Source organism: Azolla caroliniana, unplaced genomic scaffold (genome assembly GCF_043228905.1).
Source record: "Azolla caroliniana isolate FFs.n. ecotype wild unplaced genomic scaffold, voAzoCaro1.0.p SCAF_17, whole genome shotgun sequence".
NCBI classification, from domain to species: Eukaryota; Viridiplantae; Streptophyta; class Polypodiopsida; order Salviniales; family Salviniaceae; genus Azolla; species Azolla caroliniana.
The window spans coordinates 2,879,791-2,901,604 of record NW_028230452.1 but is presented as its reverse complement, the minus strand read 5'-3'; the positions used below and the strand labels follow the sequence as shown (position 1 = coordinate 2,901,604).

General features: G+C 46.4%; 1 pseudogene; it reads left to right on the top strand.

Annotated features, from left to right (window-relative positions):
- Positions 1-2,469: 2,469 nt before the first annotated feature.
- On the top strand, positions 2,470-2,678 carry LOC147852811 (small ribosomal subunit protein uS14 pseudogene; annotated as a pseudogene).
- Positions 2,679-21,814: the final 19,136 nt, after the last annotated feature.

The window sequence follows — 21,814 nt, the reverse complement described above, 5'->3', positions numbered from 1 at the left end:
AGGCCCCCCTCCCGCTGGAACGTGAATGTGGTAGTGGCCTCAGATTAGTGAAATCGTGGATCCGGACGGGCAAGGTCAAGGACAAGGGAAGGGGTAAGATAGGCCGACCAACACCTGGTTTGGCGATGACTCTCTTAGATAGAGGGATGCAAGAGGTACCACCGCTTTGGAGCACAAATGTATCGCGGGATCCATTTGAAGCGGGTCGGGAATGACCGGCTGAGAATCCCGCAGGGGATTTGCAGCCTGTTGTGGAGACCATACCCCCCGAAATAGGTGTTAGGTTGCCCCATAACATGGGGATCGACCCGAACATGGGCGTCAACGTCACCGCTTTCGGATGAGGATCCTAACATGGAATGTACAGGGCCTTGGTGGAGGCCGACAACACCAAGAGTGCAGAAGACTTCAGGAGGAGCTGAATCCCCTTAATATAGGGGGCCATATTGACATATTGCTTTTGCAGGAACACCACCTCTCGCAAGAGCGAACTCAGAGCTTAGTAAACCCCTTGTCGGGTGGGTGGACCACATGGTGGTCAGCTGCACAGGGTGACCTCCACCGAAGAGGAGGGGTCTGCATCTCGATCAACGATAAGGCCCGATACGAAGTAACATCATCTGGCACGCTGGTGGAGGGTCGGGCCTTATACGTGCTTCTGAAATGGAATCACCTATAGGTTGGGGTGCTAAACATTTATGCCCCTAACTCAGCCCCCGAGAGAGCAATCTTTTGGAGGATGTTAGCGACAACATTACCTGATGCCGAGGCTTGGGTAATGGCAGGTGATTTCAACATGACTGAACACTTGGGAGATAGGAAAGGAGGAACCCAGAGGCCTATTTATGGTGCGGAGCTGGATTCATGGGCTTTCCTAATTGGTAAAATCGAGGTGAAGGATACATGGGGCTCTTCCCTTAGGAGAAGCTCACATTCGATGCACTTTTCCAGAGCCGCCGGGAATGCTAGGGGCGGTAGTCTTGCACGACTAGATCGCAAGGGCAGGTCTTACCTTTTCAGATCATCAACCGATGAGACTGGACCTTAACCCACCCAACGATAGCAAGGGCAGTCTCAATGTGAAGATCCCCACAAAGATCATGAAGAGTGAAGAGGTGAAGGCCGGTTTACAAAGTATATGGCAAGACACCATGGGCAGTGAATCAGCCAACGAAGATTTGAAAAACAAATTGGCCCTCTCCTCCTTACAACAAGAGACCAAGAGCGCCCTCCAACAGGTTAGAGCCATTGAAACAAAATTAAGGAAGGCCGTTGCGGCAGCGCAACGACTGCTACAGGTAGACCCTGGTTGCACTTGGTCTAGAGCTAAGCTAGAGGAAGCAAAGATGAAGGTACAGGAAAGGACTTTGGAGAAGAACCGAATGTTGTTTCGAAGAAATGTAGCATGGTGGGCTAGAAAAGACGACAAGGTCAACCGACATTTCTTTCACTACAAGGCACCCAAGGGTGGTGGTGGACGTATACAAGGCTTGAAAAAACCAAACGGCTCGATAACGGAGGACAAGAATGAGATTCTAGAAATGGCAACACAATACTATCGTGACTATCATGACGACATACATTTTGGCCTTACAAGGATTCGAGCTCAAGACGTCTTGGTCTATATGTTAGGCCTTTAACCATTATACTAACATATATGATGTATAGTTATAATAAATGTATTATTAGTTATTACAAGACATTTAGAGTATTCTAGAACATTCTAGAACATTCTAGGATATTCCATGATTATATTAAATATCATAAATATCTAAAATATTCTAGAACTTTCCAGAATACTCCATAAGGACCTATAAATAGGTGTCTATTCATTCATCACAACTCATTCGGTTCAACACTAGTTTGTAGCCCCTTAGCCTACTCTTTGTAATCCTTGCTCTCTTATAATATAAACTCTCTTTCCATCTCTAGTGTTCTTTCTCTCTCTCTCTCTCTCTCTCTCTCTCTCCCTCTACCTTCTACTGTCATCTTATTTTTCTCTCTCCTATTCTCAAGTCTCGACAGTTTGAACTGAATCTATCTCTTTTCTTCTTCTCCAACTTCTTCTTCTTATCTTAACCTTATTCAACCAAATCTAGCAATTTTCTATCGCAACTATGGAGTCCGTCAGCAAGCAAGAATATATGCGTGTTCTCTCCGAGCTCGAAATGCTAACAACCAAATTCGTGGCAGTAGAGCATGAAAATCAAAGATTGTTGGGAGACCTACAACAAGTAAGTGTTGAAAAAGTACAACAATATGAAGAATTATCTCAACGGGTGCATCAATTGGAGACTACTCTATTGCAACGACAAGCGGCGGAAGTTCAAACCTCGCCGAAGGAACCCAAGATTAGTCTGTCGGCCAAGTTTAATGGTTAAAGGTCTAACATATAGACCAAGACGTCTTGAGCTCGAATCCTTGTAAGGCCAAAATGTATGTCGTCTTGAACCCACCCTGTACACGAAGAAGAAGAAGAAGAAGAAGAAGGAAGCCATGGGACACGCAGCTGTTTGGAACTCTCATCCGAAGAAGTATGGTGCTGGATCTTGGGCCTGCCGTGTCTGTGGGAATGTCCATGGCCTTATACGCAAGTACAACATCATGTGTTGCAGACAGTGCTTCCGAATTTACTCAAAGGACATTGGGTTTATCAAGTATTGGTAAATGGTGATGATGGTACAAGGTCTCAGTTTCGTGGATTTTTAAATCAGGTATGACTTGTGATTAAATTGCATCCTAGCCGTTACCCAATTGATGTTGCTCGTGTGGGTCTAGTTGGTACCTTGTTAACGGGTACCGCATTAGCGTGGTTTGCACCACTCCTAGAGAAGCACTCACCATTATTAGAAGATTTTGAAGGGTTTATTAATGAGTTCCAAGCCAACTTTGGAGACACTGATAGTATGAGGACTGCAATAAACAAAATTCGGCGATTACGACAAGGAGATTATCCTGCTTCCGCTTATGCTGCAGATTTTCGCCTTCTAGCATGTGATATTCCATGGGACGAGGCAGCATTAATGGACCAATTTCGTCAAGGTCTGCGTAATGATGTGAAGGATTTACTTCTTACCTTCCATGATGATCCAAAATCTCTTACTGAAGCAGTAAGCCGGGCCGTGCAATGTGACAATCGCTTATTTGAGCGGCGTTCTGAGCGCCAACAAATGTTACGTTTTCGACCAACAAAAACATATGCTTCGGTGGTTGCAACTCCACCCCAAGTATCAAAGTCAAGTGTGGTGGAAGGCCCTACTCCAATGGAAATCGAGACAACACGACGTCGAGGACCATTATTGGATGTTGAAAAGCAACGACGGCGAGCGAATCGTCTATGCCTCTATTGTGGTGGTCCAGGGCATATTGCTGTGAATTGTCCACATAAACCACGAAGACAAGTTAACCAAGTAAGTGCTCATGACAATCCCATCTCAATTTCTGCCCCACCTTCTCGTAACCCAAGTAGGCCTGGTAGTCCCTGTCATAAAAATACATTTGATGTCTTGAGCCATATTATCCCAGATCGTACTTCTTGTTCACAATCTCAAAATCCTCGTCAAGACTACAACCAATTCAATTGGCATGATGGTTTACTTTTTCGACAATATCTCTTATATGTGCCTGATGGTCCTTCTCGACTCCAAGTCTTGCAACAATGTCATGATACACCAATGGCTGGACATTTTGGCATCCACAAGACTTTGGCGTTAATTTCTCGAAGGTATTGGTGGCCACGACTTCGCCATTTTGTTACGGATTATGTTCGTAGTTGTGATACATGTTGTCGATCCAAAAAACCTCGACATCATCCATATGGCTTATTACAGCCAATGCCTATTCCTGAGAGTCCATGGAAATCTATTTCATTGGACTTCATTACGGATCTACCACCTTCCAAGGGTTTTGATTCTATTATCAGGGTAGTAGATCGTTTTACCAAGATGGCACATTTTCTTCCCTGCACAAAGGCCATTACGAGCCAAGAGACAGTCGAGTTACTCATGCGAGAGGTGTTTCGGCATCATGGTCTTCCTGATGATATTATCAGTGATCGGGGTCCCCTGTTCATCTCAAAATTTTGGCGGCACATGTTCAAACTCTTACATACTTCTTGCAAACTCTCTTCCGGCTACCATCCAGAAACTAACGGACAGAGTAAGCGCACCAACCAAATAGTAGAACAATATCTTCGTTGTTTTGTCAACTATCAACAAGATGATTGGGTTGATCTATTACATTTGGCGGAATTTGCTTACAACAACTCAGAACATTCTTCTACTGGATATTCCCCATTTTTTGCAAACATTGGGTACCATCCTCGTTGGACTATGCTTGAACATCCCGAACTCCCGACAAACCCAGCTGCTGAAGATCGGCTCACCCGACTCCAAGAAGTTCAAGATATCCTTTTGCACCATTTATGTGATGCTCAAAACACTCAAAAGAAGGTTGCCGACCATCATCGACGTGATTCATCGACTACGTTTCAAGTGGGGGATCGAGTATGGCTTTTACAAGGTCGCATTAAAACAACCCGACCTTGCTGCAAATTGGATTATCAACGTTTTGGCCCATATGTGATATCTGGTAAGATCAATGATGTGGCATTTCGCCTTGATCTTCCCCCTCATATGCATCTTCACCCGGTCTTCCATGTTTCACTTTTGGAGTTGTACACAACCAGCTCTATTCCAGGCCGTCTTACATCTCCCCCACCTCCAATCGAAATTTCGGATGGCTCCGAATATGAAGTTGCTGCCATTCTCGACTCCAAGATCGTTCGCAACAAACTGCATTATTTGGTTGACTGGTTAGGTTATACACCTAATGATCGAACATGGGAACCTCTTGAGAATCTTGCTAATGCCTCCGAAATGGTTGCTGCATTTCACAACAAATATCCTCATAAGCCAAGTCCGAAATCTTGTCTTCCGACTCGTGGAACTCGTCGTCGAAAAGGGGGGATAATGTCATAACGACATACATTTTGGCCTTACAAGGATTCGAGCTCAAGACGTCTTGGTCTATATGTTAGACCTTTAACCATTATACTAACATACATGATGTATAGTTATAATAAATGTATTATTAGTTATTACAAGACATTTAGAATTCTAGAACATTCTAGAACATTCTAGAGTATTCTAGAACATTCTAGGATATTCCATGATTATATTAAATATCATAAATATCTAAAATATTCTAGAACTTTCCAGAATACTCCATAAGGACCTATAAATAGGTGTCTATTCATTCATCACAACTCATTCGGTTCAACACCAGTTTGTAGCCCCTTAGCCTACTCTTTGTAATCCTTGCTCTCTTATAATATAAACTCTCTTTCCATCTCTAGTGTTCTCTCTCTCTCTCTCTCTCTCTCTCTCTCTCCCTCTACCTTCTACTGTCATCTTATTTTTCTCTCTCCTATTCTCAAGTCTCGACAGTGACCTCCTCGCACCTATGCAGGTGAGGCAACACACGGAGCTGGCTGATCGAGTGATGTCTTGCATTCACCCCAAGGTAACCCAGGCGATGGAAATTGTGCTCGATAGCCCCATCTCTCGTTTAGAACTCTCGGAGGCGCTTAGGGGATTGCGAAGGGGTGCATGCCCCGGCCCCGATGGTCTCTCACGAGATTTCTTAGAGATTCATTGGGAATGTGTCATCCCGTCTTTGGAAGCCGAAGTTCAAGAGATTTGGTCCTCAGGAAAGATGCCAATTGGTTTGGCTGAGGGGATGATATATCTCATCCCCAAAGCGTCAGAGCGAAGCTTGGAGTTGCGCCAGTGGCATCCAATCAGGATCCTTAACACGACATACAAGATACTCGCTAAAGTCCTAGCTCGGCGGTTAGCAAGCTTCTTACCGGACATCATACATGACAATCAAACTGGATTTGTCAAGAACAGGTGCATCTTTGATAATGTGGTGCTTCTTTGGGAAGCTATGGCATTGGCCGACCGTTCCGTATCGAGCTCGGCTATTCTGATGTTAGACTTCGAGAAGGCCTACGACCGGGTGTTATGGCCCTTTTTGGAAAATGTGATGCGAGCTTTGGGCCTACCTCAAAAATGGAGGAATTGCACTTCTGCACTCTATCGAACAGCTACGAGTAGCGTGCCGATGGCTGGTTCTAGGGGACCCGTCTTCCAACTACAACGCTCAGTGAGGCAAGGTTGTCCCCTAGCCCCATATCTCTATCTCTTTGTAACCAAGGCGTTCTCCGCCTACTTACAAGCACCAACCAGCGGGCTGCGGGGATTGCCCATCCCCAATGCGACTAAAGATTTGCTGTTATTTGAATATGCCGACGATACGGTTCTTTTCTTGCAAGGTGATGAGGAGAATCTGCAGCGGGCTGAACATCTTGTCGAGGACTTTTGTCAGGCGGCTAGTGCCAAGATTAATTGGAATAAAACCCAAGGCCTATGGTTCAGCGAACAAGAGAAACCAAGATGGCAACCCCATGCCGATTTTATGTGGGTCCCTAATGGGACGACGTTCAAGTACCTTGGATTTACGATGGGGAGGTCAATCCCCAAGGGAGCGCAATTGGCCCACGTACAAGCCAAAATAAACAGGAAGTTGACCCAATGGAGTAGATCTAAACTATCCTTCGCTGGTAGGGTCCTTGTTGCAAACCAAGTGCTGGTCGCTACCATGTGGCACTCAGTCTCCTGCTGGATTATGGACCCTGTAGGTCTACACGCGATTAAGGCTGCCATTAGGGGGTTTATATGGTCAGGTAAGGACAACCCAAGGGCTGCTGCCAGAGTGTCATGGTGTTGGTTAACGCAACCGCGGGCCAAAGGGAATCTTGGCCTCATAGACCCCTTAATGGAAAGTCGTTCATTGCTTGCTAAAATGGTGGTTTGCTGCCTCCTGCCAGGTAAGGGGTGCTGGAAGGTACTACTTCGCAACAGGCTGCAAGCAGGAACTCCCAAGTATGGTAGGCCTTGGCCCGACTCCTTGAATTGGTGCTGCATGAGCGGAGTCCCACCCAAGCTAGTTTGCCATCTAGAGGACAGGGTCGCGAACTCCATCTTGCGAGCATGGTGCCATCTACGACATCATTTGGTCAAACACACCCCGGAGACATTGACCAAATGGACTAGACAGCCACTATTCTGGAATCCTCACGTGCGAACAAGTGACGACACGATGCTAGGGCAACTTAAGGGCCTGGCATGAGGAAAACTGGCACAAACATGCCTCCTATCTATAGACGATTGGAGATGCATGGTAGTTTTAGGAAGAGCCCAAGAGGACCTTTTCCCTCCCCTCAAGGGAGCTACGAAAATGCGGAGACTGATAGCTGAGGCAGTTGACAGGGTTCCGATGGAGGAGGCAAGAGAACCTGCATGGTTCGGTCTCTTTGACGAGGTTGGAATGGTCAAGTTGCTAAAGGGTGTGAGCGGATCGAGGAGAGATACAATCTTTGGGGACAGTCAGAGCAGGGGCTCTTGGCACCCAATTCGAGTGGTGGCACAGGTTGACAACATCTGGAAGACAGACCCAGATGTTTCTAAGGTGGAACCCCATTGGAGGTTAAGGGTATATGGTTGTCGCCCCCTTGTCGATCTGGATTGGGACCCAGGGGATTTCAGATGGAAACATGATGATAGACTCCATCACTTCTTCGATTACACCACTAAATTGGGTCGGACATTGCAGCTGCAGCTAGGTAGCCCCCTTCGCAATGGCTGGCGAACATTGGGCATCCCCGATGAGGTGCTCATTACCTTTTGGAAAGGTCTCTGGCGCCTCCACATGCCTGAAAGGATCAAGCTCTTTTGGTGGCAGATCGGTCATAATGTGGTGCTCGTTGGTGAATGGCTAGGTAAACGCGGCGGCCCGTTAATCTGCCCATTGTGCTCTCGACCTGTTGAGACTCTGAGACATTGTCTGTGGGATTGTCCTCAAGCTCAAAAGATCTGGGATAGAGTGACTCGCCTCCTTGCGGCATGTGAAGTTGAAGGAACAGCCTCGTGGAGCACTACGACATGGATTGGTCACTCGGTCGAAGGGTGGACGGACACCGTCAATGCGGATAGTTGGTGCTATGTATGCACGAGAGGCAAAATCGTCAAGATCTGTTTCGAAAGAGGCTTGCAGCCCGCATCCCCTAGGTTTCCAGAAATCTGGATGCTGATTGCAGGTTTCACCTTGTGGTACATATGGAAAGCGCTGTCGCGAAGATTCGCGCGTGCGTGTGCTACTCGAGCGACCACCGGGGTCTTGGACTGGGGAGGACGTTCGCGGAATTATCGACGTTAGATGACGATCAATGTAAGATTGGATGAAATTTGTTCACTTGAGAAGAAGAAAGATTGTACACTTGAGAAGTAGAAAAACATGAAGAAGATAAAGACAAATATAATTATATTCATGATAGTGGTGTTGGTGATATCACATATTGAGCCCCCCTTACACAAGCCCAACTAGAGGCTTTTATAGGTCTTTCCATGCTTGTGACATGCACAAAACCATGGGCTAAAACCATGGTTTTGTGCACACGGTTTCGCTTATGTCATGCACAAACCATGGGTTTAAAACCATGGGTTTAAAACCATGGTTTTGTGCACATGGTTTTCTATGGTTGTTTCGTCTATAATTTGTATATGAAAAGGAAATACATAAAATTTACACTATATGATAGTTGTCCTAGTGGTAAAGCAATTATCTTGTATCTTAGAGGTGCAAGGTTCAAACCTTGCTTGCACCCCTCTGTATGAACTCAAGTGCCACTAGGCCTTAGGAGGCTTATTTACTAAGTTTATGTGCAATGTTGCACATCCTTGGTTTATTCGTCTCACTCGGTTTCACACCGTAGCCGAAAATCGTCACGACATCCACCCCCACCAAACCCGCACATCCTCCGGTATGTGCCGAGAAAGGTGAAGAGGTCTTTGGCAACGGTGATCAACCGAGTTCCTCTTCACGCTCGTCTGACTTCGTCTTCCACTTCGAGTATGCGCAATCTTTCCAACCGAACCACCGTAGCCACCCGATCCACCATATCCGGCGCTCACACCTTCTTCCCCGATCGGTTGTAGTAGATCTACCGAACGATGTCGTCGATCCGACTGGTCTTCCTTCGTCCACCGCGCGTGTCCTTCGATTGGACTCCTGGCCACTCCTCGCGCTCACCGTCTTCAACTGGGTGTTGTGGATCGTCCGTGTCGATCTCCGATTATGCCAGGTTTGCCCTTGTCTTGATCGGTCTTCGCCGATCGCTGCTTGGCTCAGTTGGCCTTCGTCTACATTCGCTTTTCCCCGAGTCGGGCTCGACCAATTGATTCTGGCTGGGTCGACCCCCTTTTGGATTGGAATCGTTCGATCGATTTTCGCCGAATCAAGTTTCAGCCGGGTCGGCCCCGGTCGATCGGCTCCCATGTGGATCTTCCTTCGATCGGGCCGGAATCTCGGACGGATCGTCTTCCGGTTCGACCGGTTCTCGACTCTTCCTTCCTTCCCGCATGTAACCTCTCCATCGAACTCAACTGCGGCTTCATCCTTGGCCTGCTCGTCGGCCATATCCTTCCCTCCATGTATGCTCGCCGCGAGCCATATTGTCTCCTCTTCGCCACCTCCTTTATCTTCGGTCTTATGCTGACACACGGTCTCGACTGCCGAAGTCTCCGGAACCAGTGTGAAGGAATCCCTTCGCTCATGCACATTTACCTTGTCTTCTTCATCGCCCTTCCGGTCGTCCTCTTTTTTGTCCACACATTCCGTCTCTTCGGTCTCACGTTGGCGCACGTGCACAACCGCCGAAGTCTCTAGAATAGGTGTGGGGATATCCTTTCTTCCTCGATCTTCTTCCTCCTTGTGTTGGGCCTTCGTCTTCCCGTCACCACCTTCCGTCTCTCCGGTCTCACATTGGCACACGGGTGCAACCGCCGAAGTCTCTGGAGCAATCGTGGAGAAAGTCTTGACATGGCTATCCGTTGTCGACTCGTCCATAGCCACCTCCGACTTGATGTCGTTTGTCATGGATACCTCCTCAATCTCTTCATACTCAAACACTTTATCTCCCTCGATCATGCAAGATTTTCTCATGCTTGCGCCTTCATCACCCGATGTTTCGTACACAATGCGTGTTCCGAAACATTTATCCTCCCTCGAAGTGGCGTTCGCCGTCCTCGAGTCATCGGCCTCCTCCTTCGTCGTCGTTTCTTTGTAAGACAAGAAGGTGACTTGTTTCACACCTTCTCTCTCGGTACCGTCATACCGAACCAGAGCCTTTGTATCGGCCACTTCATTAACCCACATTTGTTGGGAGGTCCTTTCCTCGATCACCATTCGCCTCGGTTTTGTATCCCTTTTAAGCTTCATTTCTTTTGTTGGTGGTGCGTTGTTGCATCTCGTCCCTCTTCGGTCGTCCCTCATAGGCCGTCTTGTTGTCGTCGATATTCTCGCTTGCTCCTTATCATGTTGTCGGCATACACTTTCCACTTTGCTCCAATCCTCGATGAGGCCATTTGCACCATCATCTTCTTCGAGTTTGAGGCCGATCGCCATCCTTTCCATTCGATCGATTGACTTCACGAACATAAGGACCTTATCGACCCCCACCAATCTTTGTTCCCGCTCCGACAATTGAGAAAAATGATGCTCGAAGTCTACGAATGCTTGTGTCGCACCTTGGTGGGTCTTCGCTGATGTCACCCATTGGTCGAAGTTGCGTCGATCTCGTCCCTTCAGTCTCTCATAGCCATATTCCTCCAATAGAGCCTTCTCGAAAGTCGCCCACGAATCATGAGCTTCTAGAAGCTCTTTTACATCTTTGAAGATCGGTTGAGACACCACCCGACAAAAGTACTCTAGCCTCATAGCTTTGTCCACACCTCTTGAATCCATCTCCGCATTGTAGACTTTTAGGAAACTTTGGACTTCGGCACCGTTGAAATAGCTCATTCGTTCGACTACCTTGTCGACGGCTTGTTGGGCTTCATTTCTTCTTTTCCCTTCTCTCAGAAACTCCATCATCCTTTTTGACATTGCCTCCATGAGATATTCGCCATCCATCTTCGTCCTCCCCTGCTGCTCTTCACGTCGGGTTCACCAAATGATGTCGCGAAGATTCGCGCGTGCGTGTGCTACTCGAGCGACCACCGGGGTCTTGGACTGGGGAGGACGTTCGCGGAATTATCGACGTTAGATGACGATCAATGTAAGATTGGATGAAATTTGTTCACTTGAGAAGAAGAAAGATTGTACACTTGAGAAGTAGAAAAACATGAAGAAGATAAAGACAAATATAATTATATTCATGATAGTGGTGTTGGTGATATCACATATTGAGCCCCCCTTACACAAGCCCAACTAGAGGCTTTTATAGGTCTTTCCATGCTTGTGACATGCACAAAACCATGGGCTAAAACCATGGTTTTGTGCACACGGTTTCGCTTATGTCATGCACAAACCATGGGTTTAAAACCATGGTTTTGTGCACATGGTTTTCTATGGTTGTTTCGTCTATAATTTGTATATGAAAAGGAAATACATAAAATTTACACTATATGATAGTTGTCCTAGTGGTAAAGCAATTATCTTGTATCTTAGAGGTGCAAGGTTCAAACCTTGCTTGCACCCCTCTGTATGAACTCAAGTGCCACTAGGCCTTAGGAGGCTTATTTACTAAGTTTATGTGCAATGTTGCACATCCTTGGTTTATTCGTCTCACTCGGTTTCACACCGTAGCCGAAAATCGTCACGACAGCGCGGTGCCTCAAGGTTTTACAAGGTACGGTACGGCCCTCGGAGGAAGTGATCATGGACATATGGTTCGTGATTATCAGCTGCCTACGAGGGCAACTAGAAGAGATTTGCAGCCACTCCAACGACGTGATCTATGCCCGGTTGCGCTTTTGGCAGAAATGGAAGAACACAACTATGGTGATGCAAGGCGGGAGTAGCCCGAGGTGGAATTACCAGCCCCCACACTGGTTGTTTCCTACTCACCTGCCACCCTCTCTTCGTTGTAGGCCCCAAGAGCCGACTCGTACTAGGAAACATTGAAGGGCATCGCCTTAGATATAGGTAGCTTCTTACATTAAGTTAGGCCGCAAGGCATTGTAAGTAGGCTCATCTTCTTTTACTTGATCGGAGGAAGTGACGGGAGCTGCACGCTCCCTATACGCAACGCTCGGCCACAACCAGGCTTAGAATCATACACAGAAAACGGGAAATAGATGTTCGACACAGAAAAGAGATGAGTACATAGGATGTTTACGTGGAAAACCCAAACTAGGGAAAAAACCATGGCAGCCCACAGGCTGCAAACTATCACTATGTTAGAATGTACAACAGTGAGTTCACGGAGGCAACGACCTCGTGCTCACGATCTTCGCCACAGGCGGCGGTTACAATAAGAGGCAACGACCTCTTCCTCTCTCTCTCTCTCTCTCTATACACTATTACGCATTCTGGTGTCGCGTAGACAAGAATAACAACCACAGCTAAAAGTTTGCCCTAAGTCATATTTATACTAATATGACTTTTCGGCTATTTACAAATATAGCCATGATCGACTCTCAGAAACATATTTACGAATATGTCTCTTCATCCGGTTCTCACCGGGTCTGCACCATCCGGCTCTCCGTAGCCGAGTACTCCTCATCCGGTTCTCACCGGGTCTGTACCATCCGGCTCTCCGTAGCCGGGTACTCCTCATCCGGTCTTCACCAGGTCTGCACCATCCGGCTCTCCGTAGCTGAGTACTCCTCATCCGGTTCTCACCGGGTCTGTACCATCCGGCTCTCCGTAGCCGGGTACTCCTCATCCGGTCTTCACCGGGTCTGTACCATCCGGCTCTCCGTAGCCGGGTACTTGTCATCCGGTTTCGGCCTCGGCCGAGTTTGTTCATCGGCATTGTTCTTCTCCCTTCCCATCTGGAGGAACCTGTCTCCCAACAAACTCCCCCTTCACTCCGGCATGGGGTGTCTTACTAGTCCGATCCTCTTCCGGCATGCATCCAGCTTGTCGGGTATCAGCACTTTGGTCAGCATATCTGACCCGTTCTCGGCTGTGTGGATCTTCGTCAGTGCGAACTCCTGGTCATCTACTCTTTCCCGGATCCAGTGATATCTTCGTTGGATATGCTTCGTCCGGGAATGGTAGGCCGCATTCTTAGCAAGATGGATGGCACTTTGACTATCGCAATAGAGCCGGTATTCATCTTGCCGGATACCGAGCTCTCCGATGAAGTCCTTCATCCATAATATTTCCTTGCCGGCTTCCACAACCGCCATGTACTCCGCCTCCGTGGTTGACAATGCAACCGTCTTCTGTAGCCTCGACTGCCACAATACAGCTCCCCCTGCATATGTCATTACGTACCCGGATGTAGACCGGCTGGTATCCACATCAGCCGACATGTCCGAATCGGTGAAACCGTCAAGTTGAAGTTTTCCGGAGCCGAATCGAAGACACATATTCGAAGTGCCCTTCAAGTACAGGAGTATCCATTTGATCGCGTTCCAGTGCTCCTTGCCGGGATTGCTCATAAACGGGCTCACCCTATCCTATATCCGGTCGGGTACAAACCATTGCGTACATTAAGCTGCCGACGGCAGAGGCGTATGGAATCTTCATCATATCCGCCTTCTCTTCTTTCGTCTTCGGGCTTTGCTTACCGGATAACCTGCAGTTTGCCAGAAGTGTGGATCCGACCGGTTTCACATCTGACATGTTGAACCGCTGAAGCACCTTTGTCACGTACTTCTCCTGTGACAGCCACAGTTGCTTCATTGACCGGTTCCGGATGATATGCATCCCCAACATCTGTCTTGCTGGACCCAAGTCTTTTATTGAAAAGGTCCGGTTTAGGGCCTTCTTCAGCATCCGTATTTCGACTTGGTCCCGTCCGACGATCAACATGTCATCCACGTACAGAAGGAGTATCAGGAAGTCGCCTCCTTCGAACTTCTTCACAAACACGCAGTGATCGGCCTGCGTCTTGTGGTACCCTTGATCGGTCATGAAGGAGTCGAACTTCTGGTACCATTGCCGGGGGGCCTGCTTCAACCTGTAGAGGCTCTTCTTCAACCGGCAAACCAGGTGCTCCTTTCCTTTCTCCATGAATCCTTCCGGTTGCTGCATGTAGATCTCCTCTTCGAGGTCGCCGTGAAGGAATGCCGTCTTCACGTCCAGCTGCTCTACCTCGAGGTCCATGCTTGCCGCTATACTCAGCACCATCCGGATGGAGGTCATCTTTACTACCGAGGAAAATATCTCGTTGAAGTCCACGCCCTTCTTCTGCTGGAACCCCTTCACCACGATCCTGGCTTTGTATCTCGGGGGGTTGCCAGCATCTCCTGGTTTCAACTTGTAGACCCACTTATTTCGGAGTGCCCGCTTTCCTTTCGGCAACTCCACCAATTCGTACGTATGGTTCTCATGCAGGTCCATCTCATCCTGCATGGCACTTAACCATTTGCGGCTGTGGGTGTCATCCTTCGCTTCTTCGAAGCTTTCCGGCTCCCCCTCATCGGTCAGCAGAACATGCTCTGCATCCGGAAATCTCCGGGGCGCCCTTCTCTCTCTGAGAGGATATCTCCGTCTGTGGGCTTCGGTAACCGACTCCTCCATTTGCTCTTCATCCGAATCTGATTCGAGGTCTTGGCCGGTTCCGGTTTCAGCTTCCTCTACTTCTTCTTCTGCCGGTTCGATATCCTCACTGTAACCGGCTGGCTCCTCGAGTGCTAACCGGTCTCTTGCCAGTTGGGTCTGTTCATTGTAGAGTCTATCCTTACCGGTCTACTCGGAGTTCATTATCTTCTTCTCCGACTCCCAGTCGGCGAGTGTCTTGTCCTCCATGAAGATAATATCTCGACTCCGGAATACCTTCTTGTCGACCAGGTCCCACACTCGGTAGCTAAACTCATCGTCACCATAACCGAGGAATATGCATGGTCGGGTCTTTGGATCTAACTTTCCTCTCTGGTCCTTAGCCACATGCACGTACGCGAGACACCCGAACACCTTCAGATGCCGGTAGGATACTTCCTTACCTGTCCACACTCTCTGTGGTGTGTCTCCGTCCAAGGGTACTGAGGGTGATCTATTTATCACATATGTCGCCGTCGACAATGCCTCAGCCCAAAACTTCTTGGGTAGTTTTGCATGTGCTAGCATACTCTGGACCCTCTCCATTATGGTCCGGTTCATCCTCTCGACTAGCCCGTTTAGTTCCGGCTTCTTCGGCACAATAAATTCGAGCCGGATTCCCTTCGAGCGACAGTACTCCTCGAACTGCCCCCGGTATTCACCTCCGTTATCTGCTCGAACTGCCTTCAGCTCTTGGCCGGTTTCTCTTTCCACTCTCGCGTGGAGCTCTTTGAAGACGGATAGCACCTGATCCTTCGTCTTCAATGGTGTGGCCCACAGCTTCCGGTTGTGGCCATCTATGAACGTCACAAAGTACTGCGATCCTGCATGTGACTTCGTGTCCACTTGGCATACATCCGTATGCACCAACTCTAGTGGCGCAATACGTCTCATCGGTGGCCTTAATCGGAAGGAGGTCTGGTTTTGCCTACCGGCCAGACAATCAGTGCACTTCTCCAAGTGCACGTTCTTCACTGGAATGAGGTTGTCGTCTGCAAGCCTCTTCATCCCCTTCTCGCTCATGTGACACAGCCTTTTGTGCCACAACTCACTGGTAGTGTCGGATGCCACGTTCACTTCCTCTGGACATAACCGGGCATTCATAAGGTACAAAGTGTTGAACTTCCGGGCCCGAGCCACAATCAGGCTCCCTTTACTGAACTTCATGACACCGTTCCGGATGCTACATGTGTAGCCTTCATCATCTAGCTGACCGGCTGATATCAGGTTCAGTCGAACCTCCGGAACGTGTCGAACATCCTTCAACAACAACTTGCATCCGGTTGGTGTTGACAGCCACACGTCTCCCATGCCGACAATTCGGCATGTACCTTCATTCCCCATCCGGACACAACTGTGATCACCAGCTCAGTAGGATGAGAAGCATTTTCGGTCCGGGGTAAGGTGGAACGACGCTCCAGAGTCTACCACCCAGGTCATCTCGTCGCCGGCAAGGTTTATCTCACTCTCCTCAGTGATGAGCATCAACTCTTCTTCACGTGCCGCGATTGCCGTTGTCCCCTTCCGGTCCGGCCCCCTCCGGTCTTTACCGTTCCGGTCCGGTGTCCGCTTCAAATCGGTACCGTCGGTTTCCTTGTCTTTCCGGAAATGTCGACAGTTCTTCTGGAAGTGTCCCGGCTTTCCGCAATAGAAGCAAGTAGGTCTCCCCCTTGACTTTGACCGTGTCCCCGACTTTTCCCGGTTCTGGGGACTACGGTTTCTGTGTCTTCCGCGTTTCGATTGGGTAAGGAGCGCTTTGGAGTCGGAGCTCGTATCCTTATCTTTCCGACGCGCCTCCTCATCTAGCAAGCTCGACTTCACTCATGCTAGGGATAACCATTTTCCTTCCGGCCCGGCGTTGCCCAAAGTGACAACCAACGTCTCCCAACTGTTCGGGAGGGAACCAAGCAGGAGTAGTGCTAGTACCTCGTCGGCGAGAGGTACTTCCAATGACGTTGCCTGGTGTATCAGCCCCTGGAAGGCATTCATGTGCTCCGCCATGCTGGAGCCATCTTGGTACCAGAGTCTTACTAGCTTCCGGAATACCGAAACCTGATTAACAACATTTTTGTTTTGGAACATAATGCCGATCTTCTCCCAGAGCTCATGAGCCTTGCTCTCTTCATTGAAGTTGTTGTACAGGCTCATGTCAATGAAGCACCGTATGTACGCCGTTGTCTTCATGTGCATCACCTCCCATATCGTGGCGTCGATTTTGTCCGGTCTCTTGTTCCCAAACTCAACTGGCAACCAAAGATCTTTAACCACGAGCATGTCCCTCATCTTCGACTTCCACACCGAATAGTTGGAGCCGGTGAGCTTGAACATGCCTCCCAACGAATCGTCCATTTTTCTGTGTCGTTTCGCTCTGATACCACTTGACGGGAGCTGCACGCTCCCTATACGCAATGCTCGGCCACAACCAAGCTTAGAATCATACACAAAAAACGGGAAATAGATGTTCGACACAAAAAAGAGATGAGTACACAGGATGTTTACTTGGAAAACCCAAACTAGGGAAAAAACCACAACAGCCCACAGGCTGCAAACTATCACTATGTTAGAATATCAACTGTGAATTCACGGAGGCAACGACCTCGTGCTCACGATCTTCGCCACAGGCGGCGGTTACAATAAGAGGCAATGACCTCTTCCTCTCTCTCTCTCTCTCTGTACACTGTTACGCACTCTGGTCTCGCGTAGACAAGAATAACAACCACAACTAAAAGTTTGCCCTAAGTCATATTTATACTAATAGGACTTTTCGGCTATTTACAAATATAGCCATGATGGACTCTCATAAACATATTTAGGAATATGTCTCTTCATCCGGTTCTCACCAGGTCTGCACCATCCGGCTCTCCGTAGCCGAGTACTCCTCATCTGGTTCTCACCGGGTCTGTACCATCCGGCTCTTTGTAGCCGGGTACTCCTCATCCGGTCTTCACCGGGTTTGCACCATCCGGCTCTCCGTAGCTGAGTACTCCTCATCCGGTCTTCACCGGGTCTGCACCATCCGGCTCTCCGTAGCCGAGTACTCCTCATCCGGTTCTCACCGGGTCTGTACCATCCGGCTCTCCGTAGCCGGGTACTCGTCATCCGGTCTTCACCGGGTCTGTACCATCCGGCTCTCTGTAGCCGGGTACTCGTCATCCGGTTTCGGCCTCGGCCGAGTTTGTTCATCGGCACTGTTCTTCTCCCTTCCCATCCGGAGGGACCTGTCTCCCAACAAGAAGACTCCCCGATGTGTGTATAAGTCTCCTTGTAGACTCTCTATGTAATAATCATTCCTAACTAATGGGAAAGTAGCTTCATTTTGGAAAAAATAAATAAATCTACATATATATATATATGGTGATATGTGGAATATGTATTTACATATGTAATATATCTATGTGTAAATTTGTATATTGTGTAATAGGTATGGATTATATGCTATGTAATATCTAATTTATTTAAGTGTGTGTGCACGTGTATATATATGTAAAATATATAACTTGTTTGTAAGTATGAAGATTTGTATACATATAATATGTAATCTTAGGTATTAATATGTATGTGTATTTGTATATATAATATGTAATTTATTTTTTTGTGTTTTGTATGTATATATGCATTTGTGTATGTATATATGTAATATGTAATTTTATTGTATGTATTATGTATATATGTATGTCAATATATATGGTTGATTCTAATATGTATGCAGTATGTATATATATGTACATATTTACATATGGTAATATATATTTGTACATATATTTATGTTTAGTTAAAATGCATGTATAAATGGGTGTAATGTATGTATATACATATTCATGGATTTAATGTTTGAATGTAGGTATATATGCATGTATCTGATATGGATGTGTGATGTGTGTTATTCTTGTGTGTGTATGTATGTACATATTGTATTGTATTGTATGTATGGAATGTGTGTATATGTGTATATATATAAAATTTAATTTATTTTTTTGTGTTTGGTCTGTATATTTGCATTTGTATATAATTGTGTGTATAATAATATATGTGTGTAATATGTAATATATAAAATATATTTGTAAGAATGTGTATGTATATATGTAATATGTAATTTTTATGTATGTATTATGTATATATGTATGTCAATATATATGGCCGATTCTAACATGTATGTAGTATGTAATGCATGTATGTATGTGTATGTACATATTTACATATGGTAATATATATTGTACATATATTTATGTTTAGTCAGTATGCATGTATAAATGGGTGTAATGTATGTGTACATATTCATGGATGTATGTTTGAATGTAGGTATATATGCATGCATGTATATGTATGTATGTATGTATGTATGTATATATGTATATATATGCTACTCCAAATTTGAGTATTATTTGTAGAATATATTCTTTACTATCTCATTGACATATCTAATATTTCATGGGCTTATGTAATTTTTTTTTCCAGCATAATTGATAATACCGTTATGTAAATATATTTTCAAATCTTTATTAATACCCTTATAGATATATATATATTTTGTATCTCATTGATTAATTTAAACCCCTTTTGATGAACTCACGTGCTATCATACAAGTTTTGACAATGAAGCCCCCGGGGTGATACTCACTTGGATTGCGCTAAGCGTGTTCTACGATACGTGAGTGGCACAATGGATTGTGGCATCCTCTACAAGATCGCGATGCCAATACGACTCGAGGGGTACACAAACACCGATTGGGCCGGCTACAAAGCCGACAAAAGATCAACCTCCGGATTTGTTTTTTCCCTCGACAGCGGAGCAATATCCTGGAGTAGCAAAAAGCAACCAACCGTCGCTCTTTTGAGCATAGAGGCGGAATACAAGGGCACCGCAGTGGCCACATGTGAAGCCGTATGGCTCAAAAGGATACTCAAGGATCTGGGCGTACCCATCAAGGATCTGACTTCCCTTTACTGCGACAACATGAGCAGTATCTATTTGGCTCAAAACCCGGTGTTCCACGTGCGGACAAAGCACATCAAAGTGCACTATCACTTCATCCGAGAGCGTGTTCTAGTTGGTGATTTCGACCTACAACACATTAGCACCAATCTTCAAACGACCGACATCTTCACTAAAGCCTTAGGAGCCGACAAGCTATGGCAATTCATGACCGATCTCGGATTGACAATCCCTGACTTGCCAAGCTTGAGGGGGAGTACTGAAGACACTACGCAATAACGCGTAGATTCTGCAACCGCGCAACGAAGCCACGAAGAAAGAAGCAAGCCGAAGCACAGACTTCGCAAGTACGCACAACGCAAGCTGGAGCACGGATTCTACAACTCCACATAAATGCGAGTCGACGCAGACTCCGGAACGCGAGTCGAAGCGGATTTCGGATACCGTCTGAAATCGACCCAACTTGACCTTGAGGGGGCGTGTTGAGAATCAAGCTCAACTTGGTCTAGTGTGTGAACTCACCTTGAGAGTGAATAGACACTCCAACGGTCAAGAGTCACCATTATGTCACCACATTGTATTCTAGCATTTAGTATGAGTCATAGAATCATATTCTATGACACATAACTTATGAGCTTTCACATTCCCCATGCTCCATTAGTCTTGTAGTTAATGAAGAGAGAGGGTGACTATATAAAGCACCCTCCTCCCACCTTGTACAATGTTGAATCTTTCTCCTTTGTTAATATACTTTACCTTGCGTATTCTCTGTCTTACTTCTCACTCTCTCTCTCTCATACACACGCACATAGTTCATATCTATTCCGCTGCACAAAATCCATCTCTTTATTCTTTACAGCGTCACTAGATTCCTTTGTAAATGAGGCCTTTTTGCAACGCCAATGTATCATGACATGCGACAAATGTGGTGGCTCACGCTTCACACATTATACTACCAATGTTGCACCTAACTACAAAACCATATTCTTCGCAGAACGGGGAAGCCGTACACATCGATACATGTTAGAGCCCATCCCGATATCTACCATTCGAACCATTGCTTCCATATGACTTAGTTCGCACGTATTGAGATGTGAGACGGGGCGTTGAGGCACAAGTGATGAGAGTAGCCGACTATGCACACTTTGCCCTAAACAAGTTCGAGAGTCTGAGTATCACACTTTGATACATTGCTCTGCCTTTGATCATATTCGACCATGCTTTCCACATCTCTTCGATCGAGCCCAATCCTTGCACAAATTTCTTTCACAACCACGATGTGCACTCTTGATTGCAACATTCATTGGTAAAGTTCTTGAACTTCGAGAGTTGCTACTCACCTTCACATGTATCATGTGAAATGTAATATTTTTGGTCTCATAGGTCATATTTGACCTCCGAAGACAATAATATAATCTATCTCTCTGTCTCTGTCTCTCTCTAATTTCTCACATGGTATCCGAGTGACATACATCACGTTAGATAAGTAATCTGTGAATAAATAAGTGGCATACATCACATTAGATTGATCCGGACAATCTATACAAGATGTCGTCGACCACCGATACGGAAAACCAATCAGAATTTGTTGGAAAACCAATCCGAATTTGTCAGAAATCCAATTAATGTTGCATCAACAAATCAAATGGCAAGAAATTATGTGGTGGAGAAACTCTTAGACCACAATTATAGAATGTGGAGAACGAGAATCAAGTTAATTCTCGAAAGAATAAATCTTAAAGGAATCGTAAATGGTTCTGAAGTCATTCCGTCAATAGAACCTGAATTGAGTGATTGGAAAAGTAGAGATCTAGATGTGAGAATGGAGATACTTATGCATCTAAGTGATTGGCAAGTTGATCATGCTCGAAGTTTTGGATCCGCACGAGCAATGTGGGATCATCTTCAAACAATTACACCAACCCTCTAATGGTACGATCAAAATCTTCTCTTGCCCAGCCCTAATGAACATGGATATGCGTGAAGGAGAACCAACCAACACCGTCATAAGCAATTTGCAAAGACAACTAGATGTCACAATCTCATAAGGCAACATTATTGATGAACATCAAGATGTGAAATACTAATGGGTTCCTTGCCAGAATCATGGATCACATTCGTGAGCATCCATAGTTACGAGAAGTCACATGGCAATGGTGGTGTCCATGAGACACCATTACAAAGGCAATTATCACAAGTCAAAGACATTCCTGAAATTTCTTCCAAAGAATAAGCCTCCTCAAGGAGGAGTGAGAGCAATCACCA